Raw genomic sequence first — 10,104 nt, 5'->3', positions numbered from 1 at the left:
ATATTTCTGAAAAAATCTTCAAAATTAATAAAATGTTTCAACACATTGTTTTAAAGTCATTATACCCTAAACCACATAGTGGTTAGGGTATAATAAGTTTGATCTGCCAAAAAATGTGCCTACAAGAAATATTGATTTTAGACCCCATAAAATATATACCGATCGACTAAGAATCACCTCCTGAGTCGATCTAGCGCTTGGTGTCCGTCTGTCCATCCGCCCGTCTGTCCATGTATTTGTTGTTCACAGGATTTCGGTCGCAATTATTAACCGATTTTGATGAAATTTGGTACAGGGAGTTTTTTTGGGCACAAGGACGAACGTCATTGAATTTGGAAGAAATCGGATCAAATTTAGATATAGCTCCCATATATATGTATTGCCCGATTTCGACAAATGGGGTCACGTTGCACTTTTTTACTAACCGATCGTCGTCAAAATTAGCACAAAATAATCTTCTGTATCACCCTTTATGTCTGAAAATTTCATCGAAATCGGTTAAGATTTAGATATAGGTCCCATATATATGTATCGCCCGATTTTGCCAAATTAGGTCATAAAACCCTTATTTATCAACCGATCTTACTCAAAGTTGGCGAAATGTAATCTTCTATAGCACTAACTATATGTGCAAAAAATCATCGAAATCGGTTCAGATTTAGCTATAGCTCCCATATATGTACCGCCCGATTTTTCTAAATAAAATAAAACTCAATTGAACAAATAATACAATGTTTGTACTATAATTTTCTCGAAGAGGAGCGGAGCGGAGCGGAGCGATTTTTTTTTTCTCGGAGCGTGGAGCGGAGCGGTTTTTTTTTCTCCGGAGCGGGAGCGGGAGCGGAGCGGGAGCGGAGCGGAGCGAAAAAAATGGACCGCTCCGGATCCCTGGTTAGATATAGCTCCCATAATAATGTTTTTCCGAATTGCATTTATATAGCCAAAATACCTCCATTTTCCTTGTAAATCGCCACTACAAATGTAAATGAAATTTGAGTAAAAATCAAAAGTGCCTATACCTCTAATACATAAATTGTAAATGATGTTTTACGAAATTGCATAAAAATATCTGTAGATTAAAAATTTTCCAATTTTTTACTAACATTGTGCTTCGCTCCAGGACATTAGTCGATTTGAATTCTAAGCCATGAGATCTTGCAGAAGTCCAAAAAATTTTGGGAATATAAACTTTAGATATAAAACACAACTAACTGGAAAGATTTGAGATGGTATCGAAAATATAGATCCACAAAGTGGTTCAATGCAAACTTTAGACTTTACTTTTTTGTTATGGATTAAAAAATACTTTTAGATTTCAAAATTTAGGCAAATGGGATAAAAGTTGCGGCTTTTATGTCATCAAATCGGGATATTTGGCTACATGGGGCAATATAAAAACATGTACCGATATAAACCAATACTTCCATATTTCAAATTTGCGGCAAATCGGAGATTGGGCTACTTGGCAAATCGGATGAAAATTTCGGCATCTATACTCTTAACAAGTCAAATCGAGAGTATCGGTCTATTTGGTGGATAGGTCTATATGGAACCATACACGCCATATTTGACATATCTTTCTTCATTTAAAATTTCAGGCGAAACTTGGGGGTATATGACTTCAAGAAGTCAAGTCGGGAGATCTGTCTATATAGAGGATTTGTCAAAGCATGGAAAGATACCAAAATTATCTTTCTCGTTTCCGATATCTTAAAAAACATATTCATACAGAGATACAGACATTGTGTATGTGGCAATAAGGTTTAGGGCCGACCTCTGAGTCGATGGCTAGATCGTCTGACTGTGAACACATTTTTGTGATCAAAGTCTAGGTCGCATTTTAAGTCCAATCGACTTCAAATTTCGCACAAGTTTGATTTGAAAGAAACCGCCTCAATATAGCTTCGATATATCTTTCGCCCCAGAAGGTAAGTTTTTGCCGTGTGTCAAATTTGGTTGAAATTAGTTCAGATTTAGACATCATGTTATGATACCCATTTTTAATTCAAATTATAAGGACAGTACGACTTCATTGGAAAGTTTATCGACTTTTGGACAAGGAAAACAACTTTATATTAGAGAAATGCGTCTTCTATGCTAAGCAAAATTTGCATACATATTTTTAGGACATGAAATCATTTATTCTAATAATACCCCTCACATTCTTAGATTTACTAATTCGGTCTTTCTAGTTTACTCACTTGTTTGTTAATAATAAAGAATTACTCGAGAAGTTAGAATATTATGCCTTGATGTTGTAATGCGAACATATCACAAATGTCGCAATTGAAGTTTGTGGTTCAGTGTGTTACGGCGTTCTTTTGTCGTTCCAGCAGGCCCAGAATTCTTCTATTTTCTAATTCTAAAAATTAGATAGTTGTTGTTTTTTTTTTTTTTATTTTTTTAATAAAGACATCAAGACGAAATAATAAATAAATAATCATCAAAATTACCATTTCATGGATACACCACCACCCAGGAACGTAGGGGTTGGTGTACATCATCTACACCGAAAAAAAAGTTTACTATTGTTTACGAAAAATGAACTAACCCATAGTAAGAATGACCATGATTTGGCGCCAAAGATTTTTTTCATCTAGATAAGTTCATGATTTTCTTATAAATAAGTTTATGTATTGCATCGTATTTTAGTTCATTCTTACTACGCTGTGGGAAGAATGTACTTACACTCATTCAAAATATTCCTGCTATCCGGAAAAATGAACAAGTTTTTGGGAATCCTATATTTAGAAATTGGTTTCAAATAAACTGTTTATCAGTATAATTTTCAAAGAAGTAAATAAATTGAGGAATTAAAGGTACAACAAGCCTGTATACAACTAAGAAATTTTTCGTACAATATAAGACAATTTTTCATAACTACCAGTATTTTATTTCAAAAAATTATTATTATATTACATAAAACTATGGCTTATGATATACAATAAAAGAAATGTTTTTATTCGTACGCTGTATGCTGTTACTTTTCGGTAGTTAGTAATTGCTTCTTCAAAAGAGTAATATTCTATGTTAGTAGAATGAAACTAATTAATATCAATTTCCATTTTTTATCCATATGAAAGATATATGCCATAAGTTGCTATTTTCATTTCATTTTTGTCCAATTTCGCCGATTTCGCTAGTTTTTGTTGTGTGGATTTGCGTCATAAGCCTCTGAAGTTAAAAAGGTACATAAAATATAAAAATATTATCAAATTCTATGGTATTTTGATCTTTAACTTACAAGAGAATTTTCTTAGAGCAAATAGGGATATCAGCTTAGTTAGCATTAAACAGTAAGAAGATTCCAAAAAATACCATTAGATTTGCTGTCACCCTGCAAATGAAAATTATTTTTAATAAATAGAAATTTTGGCTTTATTACAAATGGACGAAAAACTTACCACATTGAAAAAAATCATCCAATTACTACATTAGTGGAATTATATCCATGCACAAATGGGACATTTTTGAAATCCTTCTCAGAATATAAATGAAATAAAAATATTATAAAATTAGATATAATTTCCACTTGTCAATATAGCATTTAGTATTTATGGTGGATATTAAGTTCGAGTTTAGTGGCTAAAATCCCAGTTTTTCATGATTAGTTTTCTTTATAAATACATGGGAACAAAATTGAACCGTTTTTGTGTTCATTTAAAATTTATATCAAATTTTTAGTAATTTGAGGTCGCTGAATCCAAATTTACACTTATTTTTTTAAGAGCTCGACTTTTTGAGATATACGGTTATGTTCAAAATTAAGGCACTTCCGCTATATATATTGGAATAACTTGAAAACGATTCATCATATTAAATTAAAAAAAAACAGCGTTCTACATAAGCTTAAAAACGATTTTCTGTTCTTAATCGTGTAATCCATTTAAAGAATATAAACTTAATAAAAAACTTGTTTCGAGCTATTCTCCATCAAGTTATATTTAAATTTGCATCGAAGGGGTATAATTTTATACTTTTCTTACTGATTTATTTCTGATTTTAGCACCTAAACTCGAACATAGTACACACCTTAAGGACTCGCTATAACATAAAAATATAGACTCAAAAAATTGTATTGTGATCCAGATGTAGAGTAAATATAGATCATTTTATTACCACTCATTATGAATATTTTTATGTAAACCAATTTAAAACCGCACTGATTTTAAATTATTAATAGAAATATACAGTTTCTTAATATGTGATTTATTTTAGAGTTATTTATTTTTTTATCAATATAAAGTGTTTTTGTTTTCTCTTACATCACACCATTCACTTATTAGTTTCTAAAATGTTACGAAATAAATGTATTTTTATTAATAAACACAAATACCGCACGCAAGCCCACCACGTGTGCGCTTCATAAATGCATCAACAGAACTGAATGCACCAATAAAACTCAAAGACACAAATAGTCATAAAGGACACATATGTAAAGAAAAACAACTCCACACACACACACATGATCCCTTTCTGATCTCGCTATTGCAACAAAACAACTATCACCACAAAAGATACCAACAACACACATTCCATAACATCATCGCAATAACAAACACAAACAAAAAAAAAAGATGATGCAATAATTTCATAATTTCTTCTCACTTCAATTTCCAGTATCACGTTTATTGATTAGTTGGTATTCTATCTATAGGATAAGGTAAAATATATTCAAAATTTACGAGGAATCCATAAAAAATTATATACACCCGTCAAGGATTAAATTAACTACTTTTTATTCTACTTTATCTAAAATTTTCAATGTGAGGAAATATACTCCAACTTATAGTAAAAACCGAAATAAGCTGTAGGAAGCCGCCATACGAATCGGTACTGTGGTTAAGTTAATTTTTACTACAAAAATTTTTTTCCATACAAAAATTTTTCTTAGTAAATTGTCCACATTTCGTAGTAAGATTTTTATATTGCCTATGTCTTTTTATAATACAATCAACGATGCATTAACTATTGTATTGGAAATTTATTTAAGGAAAAATCCGTCCCATTTCGTAGTTAGTGAACTAAAAAACATTTACTGAAGTTTTATAAGTTTTCCTTTAGCTAAGTTAATTTTCGCAGTGGTTACGAAAAATGAACTATATTACAGTAAATTTTTTGAACTATGTGGAAGTTAAACTGGTCCTAAAATTAACAAGACACCTTTTTTTCTGTGTAGAGCGCGAAAATCCAGCGCTACAAAAAAAAAAGAATTTCTAGATCAAGCAGCGTACCAGGCTGGTTTAAACAGGATTCCTGAGGATACTGTAGCTGAAGCGGTGAGAAGCTACAAGGTCAATCCAGTTATCGGAGACCGACTACCGCCCATAGCACCGGAGGAAAGAGAACTCCCACGGCAGATAGTTTTAGCCCAATTAAGATCTGGCTAGTGCTGCCGCCTCAATTCCTACACTTAAAAAAATATTGTCGTGAGGCCAAAGATTTCATGTCCTTAAAACACGAATGCAAATTTTGCTTAGCATAAAAGACGCATTTTTCTGATAAAAAGTTTTTTTTTCTTTGTCCAAAAGTCGATAAACTTTTCAATGAAGTCGTATTGTCTTTATAATTAAGTGAGTAATAGTTTACTCACGCTCACGCACACTCACGACTGAAAAATCATACTCACGGAAGATATTGTTTGGTAGGACTCACGCTCACGCACACTCATTAAAAGAAAATTTGTACTCACGCCCGAAAACGTCGTGACTCACGAAAAATACCGTGACTCGCAAAAAATATCGTGACTCACGAATAATTTTATGAGTAATTTACCTTCTCGAAGTGTCTGAAAACATGAGCATTATTAAAATCGAGAGTGCTACTAAAATTGTAATTGTGTCACTAAAATTGTAATTGAATTTAACTCTTAAGCGTTTTATGTTGGTGAGCAGGATTATTTTCGTGAGCGTAATCCGTTACTCACGCACACTCACGAAGATATTATTTTCGTGACTCACGCTCACGCACGACATTTTGGTTTGTTAATCACGCTCACGCACACTAACGCCGTTGTCATGAGCTTGACTCAGGACTCACGCACGAATCACGAAAATTTTCGTGAGTAACGACAATTTCGTGTCACGTGCACACCTCTAAACCAAACACGCTTAATCCTCAAAGATACCATATACTTACACAATGTGCACAATTTCAACTGAGTCGGATGAAATTTTGCTCCGTATACCACTTCAAACAGATCGGAAAAAATTTGAACCTCCAGGAAGCTCCGGAAATCGACTGTCCGGAAAAGAATTGTATCGGTGATAAAAGTGGTCAGTTTTTGGACATTTCTGCGATTTTGAGCATGAAGATGAAAATTTTCCGTACTAATGTATTCAGCATATTTGTTGGCCGTTCAAGGGCTACAACCTTGCTAAATACATCAAACACGAATTCATAGCATTTTTCGAGATATGGCCATACAAACTTGCAAAAAAGTGCTAAAAATTGAATTTGGCGACTAAATTTTAGAGGCTCATAAACGTGAACTGCAAAATCCTTTTGCGCTGCTGTTGAAGTTGTCTCTGGTAGTTGATTTGAATGAAGAAATAAAAAAATTGTCTAATTTTTACAATTTGAAAAAGTTTTCCAATCCAACCGAGGGGTCGAACCTGGGTCTGAAGGCACTTTAACACAAAGCCTTAACATACCGAAACGTCAACTCAAATGTAACAGGTTGGCTGATTTTTTGTTCGTTTTTATTATTCAACATAGTTCCCTTCAAGAGCGATACAACGATTATAACGACCTTTCAATTTGTTGATACCTTCAGTTTTGCCTCAAAATAGGCCTCAGTTTCGGCGATCACCTCTTCATTGCAGCCAAATTTTTTACCTGCGAGCATCCTTTTGAGGTCTGAGAACAAGAAAAAGTCGCTGTGGGCCAGATCTGGAGAATACGGTGAGTGGGGAAGCAATTCGAAGCCCAATTCATGAATTTGTGCCATCGTTCTCAATTACTTGTGGCACGTTGCGTTGTCTTGGTGGACCAACACTTTTTTCTTCTTCATATGGGACCGTTTTGCCGCGATTTCGACCTTCAAACGCTCCTATAACGCCATATAATAGTCACTGTTGATGGTTTTTCCCTTCTCAAGATAATCGATAAAAATTATTCCATGCGCATCCCAAAAAACAGAGGCCATTACTTTGCCAGCGGATTTTTGAGTCTTTCCACGCTTCGGAGACGGTTCACCGGTCGCTGTCCACTCAGCCGACTGTTGCTTGGACTCAGGAGTGTAGTGATGGAGCCATGTTTGATCCATTGTCACATATCGATGGAAAAACTCGTATTACGAGTTAACAGCTGCAAACACCGCTCAGAATCATCAACACGTTGTTGTTTTTGGTCAAATGTGAGCTCGCGCGGCACCCATTTTGCACAGAGCTTCCGCATATCCAAATATTGATGAATGATATGACCAACACGTTCCTTTGATATCTTCAAGGCCTCTGCTATCTTGATCAACTTCATTTTACGGTCATTCAAAATCATTTTGTGGATTTTTTTTATGTTTTCGTCGTTAACCACCTCTTTCGGGCGTCCACTGCGCTCACCGTCCTCCGTGCTCATTTCACCACGCTTGAATTTTGCATACCACTCAAGTTTTTGCTTCCACCGTATTTTTTTTTTCTCTTCAGAAAATAGTATTTTATCAAAAAACGAAATTACTTTTATTCACAATAACAAAAGTTGCTTCACAAAAGACGCTCTATCCCACAAACCAATTGACTTACAGACGTCAAATTTTGACATGAATCATTTGAAGGTTGGTACTATATAAAAATAACATGCATTTAATACTAGCGACGCCATCTATGTGTCAGACCGGGGACTTATCAGCCAACCTGTTATGTAGTATGTTCGCATTACGGCATCAAGGCATAATGTTATAACTACTTCTCCAGAAGTTCTTTATTATTATGAACAAATATACGGTTCTTAGGGCCAAATTCTGCAAAATCGGCAGAACCATTTGTACATTTCTAAGTATAAATCAACGATATTTTGAATTTTTGGTTGATAGCACAAAAGATTGCGGTCTGCCAAATTTGTGATCAGTTAATAAAAAAGGGAGCTATATGTAAATCTGAACCGATTTCAATGAAATTTTGTACACTTGAAAACTATTTTGAGTTAAATCTCGCGACGATGGGTTAGAAAATAAGCGTTTGTTGAAATCAGGCAATACATATACATGGGAGCTATATGTAAAAAATAAACAGCAATCAATAGAGCCAAGAAAACACCATGTACCGAATTTAATCAAAATCGATTAAAAATTGCAACCGGAATCCTACAACATGACGGACGGATATCAAGGGTTTGATCGACTCAGGAGGTGATTCTGAGTCGATCGGATATATTTGCAATATCTCTGGCAGGACAGATCAAAGTTATTAAACCCTGACCACTATGTGGGCTAGGGCATAAAAATTAAAGAACGCAGGTTCAATTCTCATGTTATTACACTAGTTTACAAAAAAATGTAGATTTGGATTCAGCGTAACCTTAAAAATGATATTCCATTCTTAATCAACAGAACTGTAACAAAAATAAACTTATTACATGCAATAAACTTATTACCTATTAGAAAATGTTATTTTTGTATGGAAATCGCGATTTATATCAATTCAGTAAATCGTGAATAAAATCAAAACTTGTGCACCGATTGTAATGAAATAAAGCTCATTTTATTGGAAATATATTTAACTAACTGTTTTTGGAATAAAACTGTGATTTTTGGCCCATTTTTATTTTTAGGATTTTTTTTAAATCAAAAAACAATTTTTTTGTTAAAAATCTCATTTTTTCCGATATCTGAACGATATATCTAAAACTACTTAGAAAATTGAATAACAATGTATAGACGGCTTAAAGAGTTTATTGTAAGGAATTTTTTTTTATTTAATAAGTTGAACCGTTTTCAAGTTATTCCAATATATGTGGCGCAAGTGCCTTAATTTGAACATAACAGTATATCTCGAAAAATAGAGCTGATAGAAAAAAACCAAGAGCAGATTTGAATTCAGCGACCCCAAATTAAGGATTTGGTAAAAATTTCAAATCAACACGAAAAAAGTTCAATTTTGTTCCCCTGTGTTATTGTATAAATACACTCAAAAAACAATTTTCTGTTCTGAGGAACGATGTTTTAGACAAGCAATTTTTTTTAAATGCAATTAAAAAGTATTGGAGACTATGGGTGAATCGCATATCATAAATATGGGTTTGTTTCGTCTAAAGGAAAATACTTGACAATATTGCAATTAAACAATTAAGTGATACAATTAACTTTTTAATCAAATTAAAATATAATAGAATTTAAAAACAATGAAAATTTTTACGTTAACATAGCATTACATTACAATGGCGCCACATCATGACCATTTTAACCATATAGTAGTTCATTCTTGCTATTTATGATTCCCATAAATAGTAAATATTTGTTTGCGGTAACGTGAACTAATTAAAACCAAGAGATTTCAAGTTAGCGAATATGTTCACGTTAGTGAACTTCAGCGAATTTTAGAACAAAACATCGCCATATTCGGGAGTTTTACAGGTTCTAGCGTGATAGTCTTTTATTTGTTGTTGTTATTATCTTATATTAGTAGTATTAAAACTTAATTTAATTTCATGAATAAAAAAAAATAAAAAAAGAGATCGGAAAAATATCAGTGGGTATGGAATTATAAATCAATTTAAATTCATAATTTAAATTCACCAAAGTACATCACTAAAAAATTCCGTAGGTGTGTTTGAAACCGTATTTGGCATTGTGAATATGCCTTTAACGTCAAATTTCATGTTTTTCAGCGTTACGGAGTGGTGAGTGTCAGAAAAATCCGTCCATGTTATGCGGTGTTTACGTTAGCGCGAGTGCACTGTGCTTAAAAAAGTAAGATTTCATTAAGCTGCGCAAAATTTAAAAAAACAAATAATAATAATAAAATATAACTACAAACAAATATTTTTTGTAATAAAACTAAGTGGCGTTTAGGGTTAGTTTAACTATGCGATTTTTTTTCGTGTAATAATTGAATTCTTTAATGTACAGTGCACTCGTGGTAACGTGAACTAATTAATGGAATTATAAAG

At 33.2% G+C, this 10,104-nt stretch overlaps 1 long non-coding RNA gene across 1 annotated transcript; it reads right to left on the bottom strand.

The window, feature by feature from the left end:
- Positions 1 to 2,870: 2,870 nt before the first annotated feature.
- On the bottom strand, positions 2,871 to 3,479 carry LOC142240005 (uncharacterized). Its single transcript, XR_012723156.1, has 3 exons — positions 3,405 to 3,479; positions 3,245 to 3,337; positions 2,871 to 3,174 (listed from the first exon to the last, which is right to left on the bottom strand). It is a non-coding gene; the product is annotated as an uncharacterized LOC142240005 (long non-coding RNA).
- Positions 3,480 to 10,104: the final 6,625 nt, after the last annotated feature.

This window comes from Haematobia irritans, chromosome 1 (genome assembly GCF_050003625.1).
Source record: "Haematobia irritans isolate KBUSLIRL chromosome 1, ASM5000362v1, whole genome shotgun sequence".
NCBI lineage: Eukaryota > Metazoa > Arthropoda > Insecta > Diptera > Muscidae > Haematobia > Haematobia irritans.
This window is presented reverse-complemented; position numbering and strand designations above follow the sequence as displayed.